General features: G+C 42.0%; 1 long non-coding RNA gene and 1 pseudogene across 3 annotated transcripts in view; both read left to right on the top strand.

Annotated features, from left to right (window-relative positions):
- Nucleotides 1-966: 966 nt before the first annotated feature.
- Nucleotides 967-23,461, top strand: part of LOC136840644 (uncharacterized) — a 37,639-nt gene continuing 15,144 nt past the window's right edge. The window contains exons 1-3 of one of the 3 annotated variants that reach the window (XR_010853693.1): nucleotides 967-1,117; nucleotides 1,757-1,850; nucleotides 21,993-22,115. This is a non-coding gene — a long non-coding RNA (uncharacterized lncRNA). Of the gene's footprint in view, nucleotides 1,118-1,756; nucleotides 1,851-5,599; nucleotides 5,772-21,992; nucleotides 22,116-23,461 lie in introns of those variants that run through there. The other 2 variants (XR_010853692.1, XR_010853691.1) reach the window with 2 other exon arrangements.
- LOC136841321 (5S ribosomal RNA) lies at nucleotides 17,305-17,420 on the top strand (annotated as a pseudogene).

Here is a 23,461-nt window from a genome sequence, read left to right as displayed (position 1 = left end):
GGTGACCAGTTGGTTCTTGGCCACGTAAAATAATTATAATCCTTCGGGTCAGCCCCTGGGAGAGCTGTTAATCAGCTCAGTCTGGTTAAGCTAATATATACTTAATTTTTTACAGTAGTATTTATATTTCAGTTTTAAGGCAGTACGCAAAGCATCAGGGAGAGAGATACTTGATATGCATATCGTTTTGCTTTCCGCAAACAGACAAACAACAATTGTTAAAGTTTGTACCGTTTACAAATCTTCGAAATTAAAGTATCAACATTATACGTTTTTTAGGCTGAGATTCATATTCTAATTACTTTTTTTGAACTGAATTCAGTTATACCACATTCCGAAAGATTCTTAGAGCAGGTTCTGTTGACAATATGATTCTCCCCCTCTAATCTGAGCGACAACCATGATTATACTGAATGAGGCAAATAATGAAATATGCTCAAGTAACTGAGATAAATGGTCGAAGCACTGGCGCTTTCTTTTATTTTGAAATTGTAATACCTTCTGGTTCTGCTCCTATCGGTAGTATTAAAGGTTGCTGGGGAGATGCATGTGGGTGTTGCCCAATGTTCATGCATGACCAACCACAGGATGTAGTAATTCACTTGCATCCAGTCAAATACATTTGTTTGGCCTACAGCTCTCTTCATGATGCAAGAGCTTAGTACATTTTTTGTCAAGTATACGCAGTGAATCGTACTAATAGCTCTGAAAATAAGATAGAATATGCATACATCTTCTTTATGCTAATAAGTCTTGTGTTAATTGGAAATGTTCCAAAAATATGCATATATCTTCTTTATCATAATAAATCTTATTGTCACTGAAATGTTCCATGTAATTGAAGTATTTTTTATAATATATAAAATTGGCCAGATTAACTCAAACCTAGAACAGCAACGAGAAACTGCTTTGATGGACCGAAAATCATAGCCCCCTACCTTTTCCTCACCCACAAGAAACTGGGCTAATAATCGGCCTCACACAGGAAAAGAGAAAAGGAACGGAAGACTGGTGGAACAGCCTCAGGCTGGTGAGAGAGGATTTATTTTTCCTGTTCATTCGATTAGAAATCAACATGTGAATTACAAGGAAGATTCGCTGATTTTTCTCAACTTCGGTATGTCGTATGAACTGGTTGGTGACTTCAATAGTTTTAATTTTATATTATATAATCTCACTGTTTTGGAATAATAATTGTCTTAAAATCATTAACTCGACTGATATAATTAGATCTCTTATTCAAAATTCCACGAAGGCAATAAGTTTTTTTTTTTTTTAGAAATTTAATGTTTGCTAATTATTTTTTTATTTCAGCTATTATTTTTAATACCGTTAAGAGGACTGTATGAAAAACATTGCTCCCAAAAAGAAAAGTCCGCCCTGTGATTTTAAGCAAATTCAGTTAGCATTTGTTTTCTGAAAGCGACAACAGCGGTGTACAGTCTGCAATGATTCCTTTGTCTTCATCTAATGTTATTAGAAACCTTTACCACTCCTTTAATCTTACCTGCCTGCCAACCTCCTGACGGAAAGAGTGGTAAAAAATCTGAAACAAACTTAACAGAATTATATCACGCCATTTCCCATCCACCAGGCCTTTAAACTATTAGAATAAAGGAAAATCTAGAACTCAAATAAAAGTTGAGAGACAGTAAAGGAATAATTTGTCATTGCTTTTTTTTTATATTTTAATACATTTTGAGGAAATAAATTCAATCATGTATGGTGTTTTCCACTGGTTGTGTTCTTTCTACAGGAGGTTTCTGCAGGCCGGGACTTCCTGCTGACCAACAAAGAAAGGTTCCGTATTCTGTTTCAAAGCTGGCGGGCTTCAGAATGGTATTCTACAAGTAAGGCGTTTTTGTTTTGTGCACAAAAGGTGTCGTTTAAAAATTCTATTTTGTTACCTATGTGCTTTAGATAGTTTTCTTTGAGCTTAATCGTATTTTCTAATAGAGAGAGAGAGAGGATTTTTCATTTTCAGTATTTTGTATATTTGGTAGTACCTGCTCCCATTTTTTTTTTTTTTTTTAGTTCGTGACACTTCAGAAATTGATGAGTGGTTTTATGGTCTAGATACTGAAAAAAGGAAAATATTTTTACACTGCAGTGTACACTGATGCCATTATATATATATATATATATATATATATATATATATATATATATATATATATATATATATATATATTATAAATTTACTCACGTCACATACATGGGCAAAGTTGTTCTGTGCATTAGTAGAATTAACTAAAAATGGACAACATTTCATTCAAACTGGATAAGATATCATCAACAGAGTTTTTATTCAGAAAAGGTGGAAAGTTACCCACTGCTTTCTTGGACAAGTCCAACTTATACAGCGTTATTCCCGATCAGCAGTGACCCAATATATATATATATATATCAACACACAATCATAACAGAAATATATATATATATATATATATATATATAACCTATATATATATATACCAGCTATAACTTCCTGACTCAGCAATGACCCAATATTTATTATATTGTGAATAAGTGTGTGGAATTATACGTGTCGTACATACATATACATATAACTGTATATGTATTATGTTGCATACCAGCGAGTTTTCCCAACTGCAATGACCCAATAGACAACATTTCATGTATACCTTCTGGTGAATAAGATAGGTGACAAAAATTAATTTAAGTGTATTTATATATAACTGTATCTGCAGATGTGTGACCCAATAGACAACATTTCATTCGCCCTTCTGAGTGAATAACGCGCACGTGTTTGACGTGAGTCAGAAATGTACATGAGTAAACCTGATATGAAAATTATTTTAGAAATTCGTGTAAAGAAAGTAATTGCCACCTGGTTAGAAGTGTAAACGTACTTTATAATTAGAAGTAAATTTGATTTCTCATACTTGTTAAGATTTTTATAATAATAATTATGTTTTATGTCAACATTGTACAATAATTTAGTTTCTTTCATCCACATGTCTTTGATATATTTATAAGTCACTTTATCTCGAAAAATTCAATGGGGTCATTTCTGGATAATTCTTTTCCTTTTAAGCATTTAATTCATTTAGGTTAGTTAGTGTCGGCTTAAACTGCAGCTTTAAATATCTGACTTTAAGGCAGTGAAATCGCGTTTTAAATGGCCTTATGTTGAAAAGTGAACTTTCATTTAATTGTAAAATTCAATGTCTTGTATAAAACGATATTGCTATTGAGAGAAATCGCTTCTAAATGGAAAAAGTGGGAAATATTTCTTGACGGTCCGACTTCAGAAAGATGAAATTTCTCTCGAGTCTCTCAGAAGAAAGACGGGGATTTCCCACGAGTCTCCCATGATGAAGGCGAAATTACTTCCTAATGGCGATGCAGTTCTTTTAAGAGACACGGATTCAAACAGTGAAAGTAATCTTTGAGAAAAATGGAAATTATCTGAAAAAAGCAGTTCAGTGGTGAAATTTGATGAAAGCAGTTTTTTTTATCGATGATACTTGAAATACTTTCTGATCGGTTTTTCCTCAGTGAATTGCTCTTCAAATGGAAGAAGGAAGGTGAAATGACTATTTCCTTTCTGAACAGATAGGACTTGAGTATTTTGAAGGCACGTTTGCAGTAGTGAATTCATTCTCAAATGTCAGCGGGTGAGCGAGAACACTTGCTGGCATTTGGTTTCTTTGAATGAAAAGTAAGTAAAGGATACCGCATTCCCCCCAAAAATGATTTTGATTTCACATATTTTTGCGTAACCCGAAAATAATTTGATAATCCAAAAGCGTTATTTATAAGTATACTTCTAGGCTGGGCCCTACATTCTTTCTTGTTCAGTCCCTTCATAATTCTCAAATAATTAATGTTATTTATATTACTCCTCCTATTACCATTTCAATAAAAGAGCTTGCAAGCCTTCTTTGAAAAACCATATTCTTATAAAAAAAAAAAAAACTTCAAACGCTAGTAGATCCGATTCCAGGAACATTGCAGTGTTTTTTTTTTTGACACCTAAAGTAGTAGACCTTAAGGCAAATGACAAAAGGCTAAACCTTAGGATCACCATTAATAGCACAGTTGAAGCTGTGCTTCAGCAGAGAACCGCAAGTCATTTTTAAGTTGTAATTCTGTTGTAAGGAAAAATACTTATGTATAATTACTAGATTACTGATTAAGAGTAAGACGCATTGCGAGACCGATTGCTTCACGGAATAGGCCAAATATGTTTTCCCAAGGCAATCAGTAACTTACTAGATAAAGAAAAGTGTCCAAAAATAAGCTTAATGCCTAACTCTAACTTTTCAAATAGCCACTGTTATGATATATATATATATATATATATATATATATATATATATATATATATATATATATATATATATATATATATATATATATATATATATATATATATATATGTGTATATGTATGTCTGTCTGTCTGTGTCTGTCTGTCTGATGTCTGTCAAGTCTGTCTGTCTGAGCCTGCAACGGACATATTTTGGAAACAGGCAATCATATTGTTTTGATAAGATGCCTGTGGGTTTATAAAGTGCTGTATCACAGATTCGGTTCCCATATAAACAGATCACTGTTGCGGGCTCCTAAACCAGTGAATATAGGGAAATGATAATTAAAGGAACCTCAGAAATGCTATGTAGCTGAAGTTTTTCTTATCTCGTGTACATAACTCGAAGAAGCGTGACCTGAATGGCAAGAAAATTTTCACTACAAATTAATCACTAGTTCTCCCAATGTTCATAATGCATTTTATATATATATATATATATATATATATATATATATATATATATATATATATATATATATATATATATTACTGTGTATACACCTTACGATTTCTCATTTTCAATTGAAATCCGCTGTTACTGTACATATTACTGTTAAAGTAGTAATTTATATTAAAGATTAATAGGCTGCATTTTGCTTACAGTATTAACAACAAATATTTTTTATCCAAAAAATTATAGTTTATTAAACAGGGGCTTATTGCAGAAGCACGAATTATGATATTTACTTATTTTGGTTCATTTCAGTAATATTTGCGATGAAAATGAGTAACCTCTAGAATCAAAGGAAATAGGAAAGTATTTCTTACCCACATGCTGTAGCACTTTGATAAAATTCAGCATAACTTACGTACAATCGAGAGTTAAACCTTTTCTGTAAACAAATATAGTTGTCATACACAAGTTTTTGTCAATTACTTCAACCAAGACCACCAAGAAACAAGGCCTGTTGGTCTGACGTCATGACGTGATGACGTCTCCCCGGTGGTCCCAAGCTGGCGACTCTTCTCTCTCGAGCTTCCTTAGCTTTAACCTCAATAGATGTCTGTAGTAGTGGCGATGTCCTCAAATTGCCCGAGGGATAACATATTCACTCTCTGAATATGAATTTATAATATAATGTAGCTGAAACAAAATATGTTCGTATAATTCTGGTGTCTTTTTTTTTTTCTCCTCCCATTAAAGTCTCGTTCGTATATAATCATACATTTGATTAAAACTATAACCTAGAAATGACAAGTGCCGACTAAGAGCGTTCATGGAAATTCTTATCCCATCAGTTCTTTGAAGTCCATCTCTAAAATATACAATAAACTAACGAGAAATGACCGGCAGTAATGTTCTAAGCAGTTAGCTGTCGTGACATCATTGAACCGAGTCACGTCAGAAAACAGAATGGGGATGATTTCCTTCTGTCGTCAGACGTGTTATTGTAAGTAGTTGATAAGGTTACTTCTTTACACTTATACTTAATGTAAGTTTCGTCCGGTTACATTAGAAGTTCATAGATAGGTATTCTAAAGCATTTATAAACGTAACCTGTAAATAAGTCCTGCAAATACAAAATGTAGCGGAGATTAACAAAACTTGTTGCTGGCTACCGTATATTAGCCTACAGGATACAGTCTCCCATCCCTCAAGTGTTACAGTGTTCATAGCAAAAAGCGAAACTGTATGTTATTTGGGTGTCGTACTGAGATTAGTCATATTTAAGTAACGGTTTTACCTAAGTAACTGTCCATTGAAATTCTAGATTAGCCTTGGGTAGCCTAGGCGTAAAGGCGCAGCCATAAATGTGTTCCATTGTAAGGTTAGGCTACCCTGCCAGTGCTAGGCAGTTTGTACCTTTAATTTCAAATAAGAAATGTGTCTTAAGTAATATATTTGGTAAAACGTTACTTTAGTTGCGCTTCCTAATTCCAGCCAGTCATCGACCGGGACAGGTTCCTTTTACAGAAATAGACAACTTTTCCTCCAATGCTAGGTACTGACCTAACAAGATCTTACCTACCTAACCTAACTTAGGAAGACATGCCCTGACCTGACCGGAGAGGAGGGCAACCCCCCAGGCCATAACCTGCCCTGTTTGGTGACTGGCAAGAATCAGGCCGCACAACTAAGGTATAGTTTTACCTTATATTGAACTTTGAAAGGGACCTGGGTGAATATTTTCAGTTCTGATTTTAGCAGGGCCGAAGTAACCTTCAGGAGTCATTCAGAAGGTCAGAGTGTCTGACTGCTATGTATATTGAATGTCTGATCCCCGGCTGCGGGAAATTATGAAATCTGTTACGTGATAGTTTACAGACTGTGACATTTTAGCCTAAGTGTCGAATTGGCATAACTCGATCTTACTACAGTAGTCAACTTACTAATTCTAGGTCATTTTATAGTGAAATTATATCATGTAGAAGATGAAATTTACCGTAAAAGATTGGTCTCCATGTGAAATCAGATTTACAAGCGTGGCATTGAAATACATTTTTATGAACACAGTATGTCCAGGTCAGTCTTGGTAAGTGTAACTGAAACAATAAAATCAGAAGTTATCATCATATAGCTGGCAAGTACTGTTACTGCATTTCATGTTTAAAGGAAACTGTGTATTAGAGTTGCTGTATTTATCAATGATAAGGAATTTTAAAGTGGTACTGTATTGTACAGAATTGTTCCTGTAAGCTTGAGTTAGATTTATTTGTTTACAAAAATATATGATAATGAACCAATAAACTAAAAAGAATTGGTATTAATTTTTCTATGTATAGTTATAAGGAAAGTTCAGTATTCCTGCAGTCAGTGAACTTAGTTGATTTGTAGCTTTCAACATTGCTTTAAGGATGTTTTGTAGTTTTAATCAATCAAATGATTAGTTTTGTATTTGTCAATGGGTAAAATGTTAGGTTTTGCATTGCTAACTGTATATAAGTTTACAAAACATTTTATTTTGTTAATTTGACAAATTTGTTGATTACTTATGTGGAAAAGCTACCCAGATTTTGATAAGGTTAGGTGTTTTACCTTCCCAAACTAACTTTGACTTTTGCTGTCAATGTATTGTAATTAGCCTACACATGAAACTACAAAATATCCCATAACAGGAGAATGTTAGAGGTGAAAGTTGGGAGTGTTCTGTATAGTTTGAACTATCTGAACAATAAATTTACAGAGTATCTGCTGATGAATTTGTTGTCTTCAAAGCATTTTACACTACAAATGTAAGTTTATCAGTTATATTTTAGTTAAAAGATGATGTGCCATATGTTCCTATGCTGTAATGTACAGTATTATATAAGTGATGACTTACCAAGCAATTACATAGCTAACAGCTTCCTACCACGGCAGACCATCACTAGTGCAGGTGACAGGGTCCCACCCACTATCAGGACTGACATGTACAGCTTGGCGGGAAACACCAATTTGTTTTCTGCCAGCTCCCGATCAACATCGGTGGTTTTTGGGCAGTACCTTACGTCATTTGTTGGATTGTTTTCCTGTATTTTGGTGACATATTCAGATTTTGTGTGGCCTTGTTTGCAATTAGTGAACCATTAGGTTATTTTTGTAATTTTTCACTATTTTTCCATGTCAGATTTTAGTTCCTTCTAGCGTTCGGTTCTGTACTGAGGGATGTAAACTAGGTCATAAGATAATGTATGATTCTCATACTAAATGTATTAAATGTAGGAGACATGATTGTAATGGGGAGATTACTTGTCAGGAATGTCAGGATTGGGATTCTCAGCAGTGGAAGGTTTATTGTTCCCATTCTGATAAACTTGATAAAGATAGGAAGAGGAAGGCAGATCTTAGAGCGGAGCATAGAGCTGGCTTAGAAGCTACTCCTTTGCCTTCAGTGGCTGAGGATAGCACTGTTTTTTCCCCACTTATCCCTTCTGTTTCTCCTATTTTGAGTCCTACTGATTTACCACGTACTCTTTTACTGTCTTCCCGTGCTTCTGATTTCAACGCCATCGCCAGTCTCGGGTGTAGGGTTGATAAGAAGTTAGAGTTTTTGGCCAGTACCGCCATGAATCTTGTTTTATCTTTTAAGGCCTTTGTTGATAAAGCTTCTGTTCCAGATGTTTGTGCTACCAGTGTTAGTAAAGTGCAAAGTGAGTGTGTTGTGTTTTTTGAGGAGGCAGCTGTCTGTCCTACCAGTGCTCATAGATGAAAGTCCCTGCCCCATTCCCCCACACTGGAGATAAGACATACCAGAGGTCAAAGGGAGGCTGGTAGGGTTTGCTCACAGGCAGTCGTCCCCTCCGTCGAGCCTATTGCACATTCCTAGGTGCTGACTGAGCGCCACTGGAAAGGTATCTCATTCAGTGCGTGTCGTATGTCCGATTCGGATGATTCATCTCCGGATGGAAGGCATTGTCGGCATCTGTCTTCTGTTTCTTGTCCTTTAAAGAGGCACTCTGCGGCTGCGGACAGCTCTCCTCCTCCCGTAAAGAGACTTAAGGAAGTCAGCGTTAGTCCTCAACCTTCTTGAAGTTTTGCTGATCCGCCTCCTTCGTTGTCTCAGGTTCAACAAGCAGCCTGGGATGGTCCGGAATCTCTTGGCACCAAAGATTGCCTGATCTTGTCACCTAAGCACTCGCCGCCTCAGCCCAAGTGCTCTTGCTCTCCTGACCGCCTGCCTTCTCCCGAGCGCCTGGCACCAACTGCTCAGTCTCAGGCGCCTGCACCTGCTCATTTGGCGCCAGCTTCTTGCTTGGTGCCAACTTCAGACTGTTCGACTCCTGCTTCTTCTAAGTGCCTGATGCCATCGCTGTCTCTCCCTCTTTCGTCACCTCAAGTCAGGGTTCTCTGGCTCCAATTAAGCATCAGTTGGAGGATTTGATGACTTTCTTAAAGAAGACGACAGTTCCTAAGTCCAAGGATTTAGTTCTCTCTCCTGTTTCGTCGGAGGAGGAAGAAGTGAACCATGATTTGGCGCCTGCTTCGGCTTATTCGAGTCTCCTCATGTTCCTGTTATTGAACTTCCCAGACTTCTTCCAGCCTGCTCCTCCAGACTCCCCTGCCTCTACATATTTGATAAAGAAGCATGCCTCTGACTCATGCCCTCCTAAGTTCGTCCTCTCCTCTTCCAAGAAAGCAATGAAAGAGGTCAGTGGTTAACTTCAAAGAAAGCTGCTGGGAAGGCTTCTTTCACCTTTCCTTCTTCAAAGCTTCTTAAGAGGAAGTACAGGTTTTATGCTGCTTGGGAAGCACCTTCCTTGGGAGTTTCTGCCTCCTCCCAGGGGGATTTCTCCAGCTTGCTTGATGCATTGCTTCATTCTGTTTTCGCCTTGGAGAAAATCTACTCATCTCCTGAACTTGAGCATCTTGTTCGCAGTATTGTCAAGGTTTTGGAGATTTTTAGTTTCCTGGCTTGGACAATGGGGGCTTTGGCACGGAAAATTGAAGACTGCTCAGCCCTTGTAGAAGACTTTGCTTTGGACTGGCTTAATGTTCTTTGTTGCGCAGACAAGGCAGTAAGGGACGGTTCGGCTGAACTTGCATCGCTATATGCAATGGGCTCGTTGAAGCGAGAGCTGTGGTGCTCCTTTACTACTAAAGGAGTGACCTCTATCCAGAAGTCACCTCTCTTATTTGCTCCACTTGACAAGTCTTACCTTTTTCCCCAGGACACCATTAAAGAAGTTCTTTCAGATCTGCAGAAGAAATCGACTACTTATCTTCTGACCCAATCGTCGAAGCGTCCCAAGGTAACTCCTGTAACCATATCCAAGCCTTTTTCATCTTTGCAGCCTCAGTCCTTTCGTGGAGGAAGAGCTAGAACCCAGCCCAGACCTCGTTCGAAACTTCGTCCTCCAGAGAAGTCATTTAAGAAGTCTTCGCAAAAGCAGCCACCAGTAAATAAGACCTGTGTCCTTCATGGCCTGGTGGGTGCCAAGTTGCACCTTTTTGGGAGGAATGGAGTTGCATGGGTGCAGAACCTTGGGTAATTCAGGTTCTGAAGTTGGGCTACTCCATTCCTTTCAATCAGACTCCTCCGCTTTCAAAGTCGCTGATCACCTAGACAGCTTACTCGACAGGGTCCAAGAAGTTTTTGGCCCTCGCTAAGAGGGTGGATTCTCTCCTTCGCAAAGGAGTGGTGGAGGAAGCTGTAGACCTTTTGTCAGAGGGGTTTTACAACAGGCTTTTTGTTGTCCCCAAGGCTTCCGGGGTTGGAGACCAGTTTTGGATGTCAGCTACCATATACAGTATGTATACAGTACATATGTAGATTGTTATTTTACTGTCCACAATTCCCTACCTCCTTTCAATGTGGAATCAGCTAAGTAATTACTGGGTAAGTTACTTATATAAGAATTATATTTATGATAAAGTTTTATATGTACTTACTAAGGATGGAGCCAACCCTCCTGCTCATGGAAATTTTTAAATAAACAAATTGGTGTATTGGCTTAGTTGTTCCTCTCTTACCTTGAAAGTGGGTGGGGTCTTGTCACCTACACAAAAACAAATGAATCGCTACTGCAAATTTCAAAATTTGCTGGCGTTCGAGCAGAAACTTAGGCTAAGTAATTACTGGGTAAGTGTATATAAAACTTTATTTATCATAAAAATATAATTTTTATATAAGTAACTTACCCAGTAATTACATAGTTATTAGTTTCTTTTAACCAGCAGCTTAAAATTTGAAATTGCGGGTCACGCTAGTTTGTTTTGGTTATGGCAACATGCCATGCCCACTTTCGGGGGAAGAATAGGTACAACATTGCAGTGCAGAGCTTCAATTTGTTTCTGCCAGCTGTGGTTGAAGGACTGTGGTTGGCAGCAGCTTGAATTTTGAAATTTATACTTTGCTGGTTGTCTGTTCTCATCTACGACTGGTGAAATATTTATTTTCGTAGCCTTTTGGCACAATTAGATAGTGTAAGGTGAATTTTGATCATCAGTTGACAAATTTTATGCCCGATTTTTGTACTTGTCTCTGATTTTTTCCATGATTTCTGACACTAGTAGTTCCAGTATTAGGTGCTGTAGCAAAGGCTGCAATACGAGACTTACTAAGGAATCTTATGACACTCACACTATTTGTATTCAGTGTAGGGGACAAATGTGTTCAATTGATTTTATGATGTGAGGAATGTAGTGAATGGGATTTAAAGAAGTGGAAAACTTTAGATTTGCATCTTATGAAACTGGCTAGAGATAGGAAGAGAAAACCTATTGCTAGAGAAACTTGTAAAGCCTCAGCTAGTCAGGATTCATCTGCTAAGTCGAATGCAATTGCACCTGTAATTTTTTCTGATCCCATGCCATCTCCTCCACCTATGCAAACCTCTTCTTTACCCAGCTCTAACGTTTCCGATCCCATCACCAACATCAGCCTGGAGTCGAAAATCGATATGCGGTTTGAATTGAGCAATCGATCGCTAAATTAACACCATCAGTAAAAGTGCTAATGAATAGAAGTGAGTCGGAGCACCCCGTGGCGCCCAGTGCTAGTGCAGTGGTAGTGGAGGAGGTGGCTGTTCAGCCTGCTGATTCTCCTAGGCCAAGGTCCCTGGCATACTCCCGAGCACCTGGGAGGAGTCAGACTTGTAGCCTAAGGGAGGTCGGTGATGTCTGCCCCCAAGCAGTTGCCTCCTCAGTTCAGTCTGTTGATGAATCCCAGACTGCAACCAAAGGCTGTTGGAAAGGCCTTCAAGTGAACGTTTATTGTATGTCCTCCAGCTCTGAGGATTTTAGTCCCAGGCGTTTACGGCACTTTGTGGACAAATCACACCCCTGAAAAGGCGTGCAGTGGACTTTTGAGATCTCTTCTCTGTGCCTTGTAAGAAGGGCAAGAATTCAGCGGTCCCCTCTTGCAGTCACTGGGACAGCCTGGAGCAATTCTCTTCAGTATCAGATGACGATCGTAGTCTGGCGCTGAGGTGCCTTGTGGTGCATAGACATTCATTACACAAGGGAACCCCTTCATCAGGAGTTGTGCGCCCAGCATCCTCAACTCTCCAATTAGCACCTGAGCAGCCAGCAGCTAGCATCGAAGCGCCCAAGCTCAAAGTTGCAGATGAGCGCCCATTGGCACCCATTCGCCATCAAGTGTGCCTTTGGCTCCCACTCCTTCACTGCTTCCTGAGTGCCCGTTGGCGCCCACTCCTCCACCTTCTCATCTTAGTGTTGTCTCGGACAGTGATCCTCCTCCGGTTGATCCGATCCAGAGCAAGCTAGAAAGCATTTAAGGTTTGCTTCAGAAGGCACCTCCAGCATCTCAAATACCAAAGTTATCTAAGCTGCTTTTCTCCTCCTCTGCGAAGAAGGCACTGAGTGAAGTAGAAGGGTGGCTCACAGAGAAGAGGGAACAAGGTAAAGCAGTTTTTTAAGCATTTAAGGTTTGCTTCAGAAGGCACCTCCAGCATCTCAAATACCAGCAGACTTGTCACTTTCTACTGTCTCTTCTGAAGAATAGGTCATAGTCTATCAGGATGTTCCTTTGTCTGTGTACTGTGCTTTATTGAGGTTCTTGTAAGCCACCTCTCCAAGCTTCTTTTTGCCAGCGACTCCCTCCTCTCCTGCTTCAACTTTTTTTATGGAAGCTCCCAACCTGATTCTTCAAAGTTATCTAAGCTGGTTCTCTCTTCCTCAGCATGAGAAGGCACTGGAGTGAAGTAGAAGGGTGGCTCACAGAGAAGAGGGAGCAAGGTAAAGCAGTTTTTGTTTTCCGCCCCCAAGCTGTCTAGGTCAAGCTATAGATTCTATGCTGAGCAGGAGAAGCTCCTTCCCTGGGAGTCTCCGCCTCCTCTCAGGGAGACTTCCCCCTAGTCTTATAGGCTCGGCCAGAGGTCAGCTTTCACTTCAGCCAAAATTGTTTTCGGCTTCAGAACGAACTTGCTCATCGTCTAAAGAATATTTTTAAAGTGTTCGAGGTAATGAGCTTCTAGACTGGGCAGTGGGCACTTTACCTTGCAAGATTAGAGACTGCTCTTGTTTGCCTCAAGATTCTTCTTCAGACCTTATGGGAGTGCTTTCCTGTATTGACAGGGGCATTTGTGACAGTGCACAGGAGTTGGCTGGTCTTTACGCCATGTGCGTCCTTAAGAAAAGAGAATTGTGGTGTTCTTTTATATCAAAGGAGTCACTCCGTCTCAGAAGTCGGCTCTTCTCTTCTCTCCCTTGAACAATATGCATCTGTTTCCCCAGGCTACAGTTTTAGACATTGCCTCTGACCTGCAGAAAAGACACTCAGGACCTGCTCTCCCAATCTGCGAGACGCCCTAAGGGATCCTCTGCTCCTCCACCTAGATCTTTGACTCTCTGCAGACTACTCCCTTACAGAGCTCCCTGTCTAGACAGTACGCTAGGACAAGAGCAAGTACCTGTTTCCCACGGTGTTCCATCAAGAGGTCTTCTTCTAAATCTTCCATCAAGAAGTGAGGGTATAGTCCTCCTGTATTCAGGTAGGAGCAAGGCTCCTCCTCCTTTGGGAATGGTGGGAACAGAAAGGACTGGACCTGGATAGTGTCTGTCCTGAAGGAGGGCAACACTATCCCCTTTTGAACAGACCACCTCTAGTCTGCAACCTGTCATATTGACAGCTTATTCTCCAGGCTCAGAAAGATTTGCTGCTCTCTTGCTAGAGGTTGAGTCTCTTGTTCAGAAAGAGGCTATAGAGGTAGTAGAGGACACTCATTCTCTGGGATTCTACAACCATCTCTTTGTAGTACCCAAGTCATCGTGGGGCTGGAGACCTGTTTTGGACGTAAGCGCACTGAATGCCTATGTCAAAAAGACAACCTTCAAGATGGAAACAGACCAGTCAGTTCTAGAATCCATTCGCCAGGAGAATGGATGGAGTCCATTGACGTGCAGGACACGTACTTTCATATTCCAGTTCATCCGGCTTTGAGAAAGTACCTCAGGTTTGTAATTCTGGGCAAGGAGTTCCAATTTCGGGCTTTGTGCTTCAGTCTCTGGTGGCCCTGGTTCTTCGTTGGAGGAGGAGGGTAGATCTGTCGCCTATGCTGTTGGCCCAGCGTTCGACTCTCTGGCCGGCCAATGAAGAATTAGAGGAATATATTTCTGGTGATAGAAATTCATTTCTCGTCATAATGTGGTTCGGATCCCACAATAAGTTACTAGGTCCCGTTGCTAGGTAACCAGTTGGTTCTTAGCCACGTAAAATAAATCTAATCCTCAAACCCTAGGAGAGGTGTTAATCAGCTCAGTGGTCTAGTTAAACTAAGATATACTTAACTTTTAACTCTCGATGGCCCTTCAAGTGTTTACCAGGTATTAGCTTCCCTCGCAAAAATGGCTTCATCTGATGGGGATAAAGGTCTCTATACCTCGGCGACTGGTTACTGTGTTCCCGCTCCCGGAAGTTCAATGTACAGAGGTTCACAGAACTCTTCTCCTGGCCCAGAACTTGGTCTCCTCATCAATTGAGACAAGTCTCTCAAGACTCCTTCTCAGAAGATTCCTTATTTAGGAATGATGATTAACTCTCAGGGATTTTCAGGTTTTCCCAGTCCCGAAGAGAATAGAAAAGTGTCTTCATACAGTAAACAAGTTTTTGGAACTGATTCTTTTGTTGGCCAATCAATGGATGAGCCTTCTGGGTACCCTCTCGTCCATGAAGCAGTTTGTCTCTCTGGGAAGGCTACACCTGAGACCTCTTCAATTCTTCTTAAGAGCCAGCTGGAACAGGGGACGTTCCTGGACTCGTTTTTGTGTTCCCGATAATTATGGAAGTCAAAGAGGATCATCGTTGGTGTAGTTCCAGGAAGAGGCTAACAAAGGGGAAATCTCTTCTCCCTCTCAGCCCCAGCTTAGAGTTCTTATCAGACACTTCAAATCTAGGTTGGGGAGCTCTTTTAGGGTCAAAAGAAGTGTCAGGTACCTGGTCCCAGGAACAGCAAGACTGGCACAACAGTGTGAAGGAAATACAGGCCATATTTCGGGGCCTACAGTGCTTTGCCTCAGAAGTGCACGGAAAGACTATAGCAGTGCATTCGGACAGCACGACTGCACTGGCATACATCAAGAAACGGGGGGACTAACTCTTTCTCCTTGTACGGAACAGCGAGGGTTCTTCTTGGTTAAACCGGAACAACACACAAGTGGTAACATGCTTTATCCAAGGGAAACTCAATGTTCTGGCAGACAAATTGAGCCATCAGAATAGGTTCTTCCCACGGAATGAACATTAGATCTGTTGGTGTGTCTGGATCTGTGGAAGCTCTGGAGGAAACCCATGATGCATGTATTCGAGGCCTCCTGGAATTACCAACTTCCTCTCTTCTGCTCACCAGTGCCAGATCCCTTAGCATGGGCGACCGATGCAATGTTGCAGGACTGGTCGTGCAAAGATCTGTATACCTTTTCCCCATTCAGTATGGTGAGACAAGTTCTCAACAAATTTTGGTCTCATCAAAACCTGTCTATGATTTTGATAGCCCCCTTCTGGCCAGCAAAGGAGTGGTTCCGGGGTCTGCTGGAACTTCTGCAGAAGCAACAAGTTCTCAGGCAACCACACTTCCGACAGTTTCACCAAAACCTGTCTTCTCTGGCCCTAACAGGATTCAAACTGTTAAGCGACTGCTCTGAAAGAAGGGCTTTTCAAAAGCAGCTGCAGACGGCAGTCACCAGATAAAGTCTACCAGGCTAAGTGGTCTATCTTCAGGTCTTGGTGCAGACGAAATAATGTGTCCTCTTCTAGTACCTCTGTAACAGAAATAGCAGACTTTCTACTGTTCTTATGCTCAACTAAAGATCTCTCCACCTCCACCAATAAGGGCTACAGAGCAATGCTTAGCTCATTTTTCCGCCACAAAGGAACAGACTTATCTTCTAACTAAGATTTGTCCGATCTTAAGTCTTTTGATACTACAAAGCTTAAAGAAAAGCCTTTTCTGTCCTGGAATTTAGACATAGTACTTTACTTGAGTGGCTGGCCAGTTCACGTTTTTGAGCCCACGCAGTCCATCTCTTTAAGGGATCTTACCAGAAAGACTTTTTCTGGTTGCCTTGGCCACTGCCCGAAACTAGCAAGATCCATGCTTTGGACAAAAATGTTGGATTTTCCCAGGGGAATGCAGTTTGCTCCTTTTCCCTAGGATTTTTAGCCAAGAACAAATCGCCATCGAATTTATGGCCTCATTCTTTTACGATTAAGAGCTTGACTGAGATAGTAGGCCTGTCTGAAGAAGAAAGAGCTCTCTGTCCGGTAAGGGTCCTTAAGTTTTATCTTTGGTTGCTCGGAAGTGACGCTTCAGAGCAATCTAAGACTGCTTCAAGCGTAGATCCCATCTGCGTGTTGGACCCTAAAATATCTTCGTTTCTCCCATTGAAGAGGGAGAAGTCTCTTGTGAGTCGGAGCCTGCAGTCCTTGAGCAGCCTCCCCCTTCCTCGTCTACGGACTACCAGGTGTTAGCCGGCTTTTCTTAAGGACTTGTTTGGCGACAAGTTTCAAACCCTCGGCCCCTCTCTCTCCTCCTTCGCAGTTTGCTTCATCCTAGACGAGGAGAGCGCCGGGGTTTGTCAAGATGACTTCGTCTCTGGCGATGAAGAAGGCCTTCAAGAAGGTTAACACCTGGATGGAGGAAAGGAAGACCCAAGGCAAGACTTCTTTTGCCCTGCCTCCGTCCAGCTGAGCGGCAAGGCAGGTATGTGGTAAGAGACCGGGGAGGACGTCGGCTCAAGAGTTCCTTCTTCGTCCCAGGAAGACTTTGCTGAGCTAGCTTGGTCGACGCGCCTAGAAGGTCCCTCCTGTCGGCTGCCAAAGTGTCCTGGACTATGTTGGAGACGGATCACCATTTGAAAGGACTATTTCGAACCATGGAGGTCTTCAATTTCCTGGACTGGTGTTTGGGCTTTGACGTCAGGATTAGGAGTCCCGACTCGATCTGCCTGGGGGAGCTGTCCAGCGTGTTGATCTGCATGGACAAGGCAGTCAGGGATGGCTCGGAGGAACTGGCTTCCCACTTTTGTACAGTAGGCCTCTTGAAGAAGAGGGCCTTGTACTGTAACTTTACAGCCTACTGGCCCTACCAGCCAACGGCCATACCACGTTGAAAGCACCACTTCTCGTGCGATCAGCGGTTAAGCAACGTTGGGTCTGGTCAGTACTTGGATGGGTGACCGCCTGGGAACACAGATGCCTTTGGCGTCATACTTTTGCAAAGTCAGTTTCTCCGTCGCAGAGGGCTTTGCTGTTCTCCCCTTTTTAGCCATCTCTTCCCCCAGTCCTTGTTCAAGGATCTCTCCTCCAGCTTGAAGGAAAAGGCCACTCAAGACCTCTTGGCCCACTCGTCAAGATGCCCGGCAGTCCCTTTGACGTCGTTGTCGGGTCAGACTTCCAGGAAGCAGAAGCCCTTTCGTGGAGGAGCTTCTTCTTCGAGATCTTCTCCCGAGGTAGAGGTCTTTTCAAAGGCGGAGCCCCATTAAACCTTTGGGGCAGGAAGTGACTTGCAGCACCTCCAGGCACCTGTAGGAGCCAGGCTTCTTTAATTTGCGAGAGCCTGGAGAGCAAGAGGGGCAGACACCTGGTCCCTTGAAGTTATCGAGAAAGGATACAAGATCCCCTTTCTCGACTCACCACTTCTGTGCATTACGCCCAGGGATCTGTCGTCCTCATTCCATCAAGAGAAGCAACAGATCTTTTTCGAGCTATTAGAGCAAATGCTCGAATAAGAGCTGTGGAGCAAGTCCTGGAGCTGGACTCCCCAGGATTCTACAACCGACTGTTCCTAGTTCCGAAGCAGTCGGGAGGATTGAGACCAGTCCTAGATGTCAGTAGACTGAACCGCTTCATGGTGAAGGAGAAGTTCAAGATGGAGACGTCCCAGTCTGTTTTAGGAGCATTAAGACCAGGAGATTCGATGGTCGCTCTGGACTTACAGGACGCTTACTTTCACGTTCCCATACATCCCCAGTCAAATGAAGTATTTGAGGTTTGTACTAGGGGACGAGTGTTTCAATGCAGAGCTCTTTGCTTGGCTAAGCACAGCTCCCATGATCTTCACGATTATCATGAGAAATGTGTCGAGATGGCTTCACTTTTTGGTATTCGTATCTCGCTTTACCTGGCCGATTGGCTCATCCGAGCCTCTTCACAGTCAAGGTGTCTGGAGGACCTGAATGCGACATTTAGAGTTGACAAAGTCCCTAGGACTTCTAGTGAACGAAGAAAAGTCCCATCTGATCCCGACGCAGTCCATCGTCTATCTGGGGTTTCAGATGGATTCAGTGGCTTTTCAAGCTTTTCCATCCCAGGAACGTCAGTAGCAATGCTTAGAAAAAGTCTCATCCTTCCTACAGAAGGAAATATGCTCGTGAGGAATGGATGAGTTTGCTGGGGACCATTTCTCTCTGGAGATGTTTGTTTCCCTGGGAAGACTTCATCTCAGGTATTCCAGTTTTTCCTGGCGGAAAACTGAATGACAAGGAGAATCTAGAGGAGACCCTGAAGATCTCTCCCGTTTTCAAGATTCACCTGAGGTAGTGGCTCGACCCCTCGAGGTTGGCAGAAGGGGTTTCTCTACGCCTTCAGAGCCCCGACCTGGTGTTGTTTTCCTACGCTCCCAGGGAGGGATGGGGAGCAACACTAGGAGGGGAGAAAGTGTCAGGCACCTGGAGAGGGGAACAGGTGTCCTGGCACATCAATCTCAAGGAATTAGGGCGATCCTGCTGGCCCTTCAATCCTTCGAGAGCAAGTGTCAGGCCGAGTCATACAAGTAAATTCAGACAACTCCACAGCCCTGGCATACCTCCAGAAACAGGGAGGAACTCGTTCCCGGTCCCTGTTCGCCCTGGCGAAGGAAATCCTGCTTTGGGCCCATGCGCAGGGATCACGATCCTTTGCGAGGTTCGTTGCAGGAGTGGAGAATATCCGTGCGGACCTTCTCGGTCGACAGCGTCAGCTTCTACCGACCGAATGACTGGACCCTTCACGAGGAAGTATGTCAGGAGCTGTGGAGGTTATGGGGACGTCCTTGGTAGATCTGCTCAGGCAGCCCCATTTCGAAAGGTTCCTCTAAACTTCCCCACTCTGAGTCTAACTGCATTCAGACTATCAGCCGACAACAAGGATCTTCACGATCTCTTGAGATCCTTTGAGACTGTCAAGGTACCTCATTCCAGGACGCCTCCCTGGAACCTGGATGTCGTCCTAAATTTTTTATGTCAAATACCTTGAGCCTCTTTCTTCGGCGTCTCAAGAATGTGACAAGGAAGGTTATTTTCCTAACTGCTCTGGCTACGGCGAAGAGAGTTAGTGAACTTCAGGCTATCAATAATCATGTAGGTTTTAGAGGCCATAATGCAGTATGTTCTCTAAGCCCTATGTTCTTGCTAAAACGAGAACCCGTCTACCCCTTGGCCCAGGACCTTCGAGATTAAGGGTATGACGGAAATTCTTTTGACATGAACCAGAAAGAGTCATGTGTCCTGTCAGGGCTCTCAAATTTTATTTGCAGAAGACTCAGGAAAGTCGAGGTCCTTCTCAGTCTGTGGTGCTCTGTCAAGAGGCCGGATTTGCCTCTTTCTAAGAATGCACTGGCGTTCTTTTGTAGGAGCACCATTTTAGACGCACTTTTAGCCGACGTTCAAGACAGTGACTTGAGTCTTTTGAAGTTAAGGCTCACGAAGTTAGAGCCATTGCAACCTCGGTGGCTTTCCAGAAGAACATGTCCCTTTGCGATCTTCTGGGTACCACCTTCTGGCGAAGCTTTCTTTTGTTCAGTGTTCGCTTCACATTACTTGCGGGACGTGAAGACGACATACGAAGACTGCTATTCGCTAGGACCATACGTTTCCGCATTCCAGATTGGGCCCCATAACACTTCTAGGCCTGGACCTCTGTCGGACTCCCAGGACCAGGGAGGGGCAAGTCGAAAGCCACAGGAGGGTTACGGGGCTTCCCACCGATCTGGCGTCCCTTGTCGGCAGGACCTGTTGTCGCTTCTGCAGACACAGTGTTGCGGGCAGGAGCGATCTCATCCTATCGTTTAGAGGTTAGGAAGTATATTTTAATCTTGTTTTTGTTTTTTTTACGTCAGATTGGTCCCATAACGCTTCTAGGCCTGGACCTCTGCCGGACTCCCAGGACCAGGAGAGGGCATGTCGAAAGCCGCAAGAGGGTTACGGGGGCTTCCCCCGATCTGGCGTCCCTTCAGCAGGACCTGTTGACGCTCTAGGTCAGGTGGTTGGTCGTTGCTCCTTTGCCCTCACAGTATGGCCTTATGATCTAGTCCCATTGTGGTCACGCCCCGTGGACAGATCATCTAGAACTCACCAGCTATAGAGGTCACTACCTTGCTGGAGACTCTAGTAAAGCAGAAGCAGGCTTGGGTTCACAAAGTCAGCTATGCTAACATAGGCCTAGACCTCTGTCGGACTCCCAGGACCAGGGAGAGGGCATGTCGAAAGCTGTAAGTTGGTTATGGGGGCTTCCCACCGATCTGGCGTCCCTTCTCCAGGTCCTGTTGATGCTCTCGGTCAGGTGGTGGGTCGTTGCTCCTTTGCTCTCACAGTATGGTCTTATGATCTAGTCCCATTGTGGTCACGCCCCGTGGACAGATCATCTAGAACTCACCAGCTATATAGGTCACTACCTTGCTGGAGACTGTAGTAAAGCAGAAGCAGGCTTGGGTGACAGTAATCACGAAGTCAGCTATGCTAACAAGTAAGGAACCAAGACGTCAATCGCCTACATATATTTGTTTCCTAAATCCTATTCTGTCTCTTCCCACCTCCAATGGTGGGATTCAGCTATATATATATCTGACAGGTGAGTCGCATGAACAAAATGATATTTTAATGATAAAATAAAGTTTGTTCATACTTACCTGGCAGATATATATAATCATAGTGCCCACCCTCCTCCCCTCAGGAGACAGTGGCACTAGAAAATCTGAATAGAAAATGGGAATGGTTCCTGATACCCGCCTCCCAGCGGCGGGAATGGGTACTAACCGCCTGGCCCCACTCCGTGTGCCGCGAGTTTTTGGAATTCTGTCGGACTTCGGAGAATACAGCTATATATATATATCTGCCAGGTAAGTATGAACAAACTTTATTTTATCATTAAAATATCATATTTGAATCTCTCATTGAAGCAGCTTGAGTAGTAAAAAAGTTTAACTATTTTCAAACCATAAGTTTAGACAGGTGTACAAAAAAGTACCAGTGAAATTAGTAATGTCTTCCTTTATAAAGAAAGATGGCTTTAGGTACAAGTCACTACCACCTAAGTTACCTTGCTGCTATCTTGCAGATTCTAAAGAAGTCTCTTCATCTGAGCCCCACGCAATCAAAATATAAGTGATTTTTATACCAAAAAGAATAATACAGGCAGTCCCCGGTTACCGGTTAGGGTTCTGTTCCCAATGGCGTAACGATAACCAAAAATCGGCAATAATAGCGCCGATCCAAGGGGATCAGCACTGCTGTTAAGTGGGGATCAGCGCTTATTGGCACCGAAAATCAAGTTATCATCATCACTAGACAAGCACCAAGGCCGGCGATAACCGCGGACTGCCTGTAGTGGTTTTTTAAAAGGGAGTTTAGAGGACAATAATTGTTTCATTTAGTACTGTATTACATTTCTTTCAACTCAAGACTTGATGTAATCAGATATTGCTCAGAACTTTAGATATAAATTGCAGGGTACAGATGGGTTGTCGTAAGAAGCTCCTTAATCTGGCATCATTAGGAGCTGATTTAAATGTTTTCCTTTTAGGCTTTGGACTGCAAAAGAGTCACTGTGAAGAACTGAAAGGTGAAGACTATGCAAAAGTCACTATGAAGAACGGAAGAGTGAAGACTAAATCCTTCTCATTACCTGGATTCACGGCTTGTAAAGGTAAACCACTGACAAAACTAGAAATTTTCTGCTGATTTGGTATACCTATAGCTGTGTGATTAGTTAAAGATTGCCTTTGATTGAATTCAGAAATTAGAATTTGGGGGAGCATGTAATGCATTTGTTTTCAATGTGCAAAGTAGAGCTTGTGGAAAGAATGTTGAAATAAAACACAATTTGCACTAGGAAGGCACTATAAACTGTAAAATCAGGGATGTCTTATGAGGCCTTGTAGAGGTGATTTATTCTACAGACTAAGAATTTCAGTTGTGTTATCTTGAAAGTAGTCAGGGTACATGCTCTTCCATTGTCTTAGGTATTTAATTAATTGTCAAGTGAGATACAGAGATAAGTAACTTTTTGTAAATAAAAGTACAGTATTACTGATTAATGTGCACTAAAACCCTGATACATGGCTAATTTATTCAATTTAAATGGTATGGGGGTTAGGTGAGATGTTTGGAAAAATAGATGAAAGGATTTCATCCTTATGAAATTTGAAGGATTTAGTTTGACATATTTCTTTAAGATTATTGTAGTGTTCTATGTATAGGAGATTTTTCAACGTGTAGTAGCAAATAATGGCAGGGATATCACTTCAGCTTTGGTATAGTTAGGTAAAGAATTTCATCAACTTAACGGTATATGACTTAGAATAATTCATGATCAAATAACTTGAGATTGATGTTAATATATATATATATATATATATATATATATATATATATATATATTATATATATATGAATAATATATATATATATATATATATATATATATATATTTCTGAGTCCAGTCCCGTGTCAGCCGGTGAAATTCCATTACAGCACGAATTTCTAGGTATAACAATGCTAGATATACCAGAGAAAAAGAGCTTTCAGGAAAGCTGGGGTTACTACCCCCAGTCGACCGTCTTTTAGAAGACGTCGGTATAATGAAGGGTGAGTGAAATACCACTACCACGGAAATATACTCGAAAGATCTCTCCTTATCAAAACCCCCGTAAAAGAGCGGTGAGCCGTTACAGCTCCCACACTCAACACCCGCCAGGACGGCGACACCAGCGCCACCTACTTCATTCCATTTTCTAGCACGTGATTCGTTCGCTTCTTTTGTGTGCTCGTCCCTATTTTGGATTTATTTTTCTTCATCTACGATGGCTTCGAGCACCTTTTCCATCTCTAAGTTAAGTACCATCTTCTTGTGGGGCTTTTGATCTGTTGTTGGCTGTTTTGGTCTCGTATTTTCATAAATATTGAGATCTTATTATGATGCCACGGCGTCCCCTATCAGCCATGTCGAGCGCGCCAGGCGACTCCTTCTGTTCTTTTCGGTCGGAGTTTTCT

The sequence above is a fragment of the Macrobrachium rosenbergii genome, chromosome 8, assembly GCF_040412425.1.
Source record: "Macrobrachium rosenbergii isolate ZJJX-2024 chromosome 8, ASM4041242v1, whole genome shotgun sequence".
NCBI classification, from domain to species: domain Eukaryota; kingdom Metazoa; phylum Arthropoda; class Malacostraca; order Decapoda; family Palaemonidae; genus Macrobrachium; species Macrobrachium rosenbergii.
The sequence above is the reverse complement of the archived record's forward strand: the minus strand, read 5'-3'. Positions and strand labels throughout refer to the sequence as shown.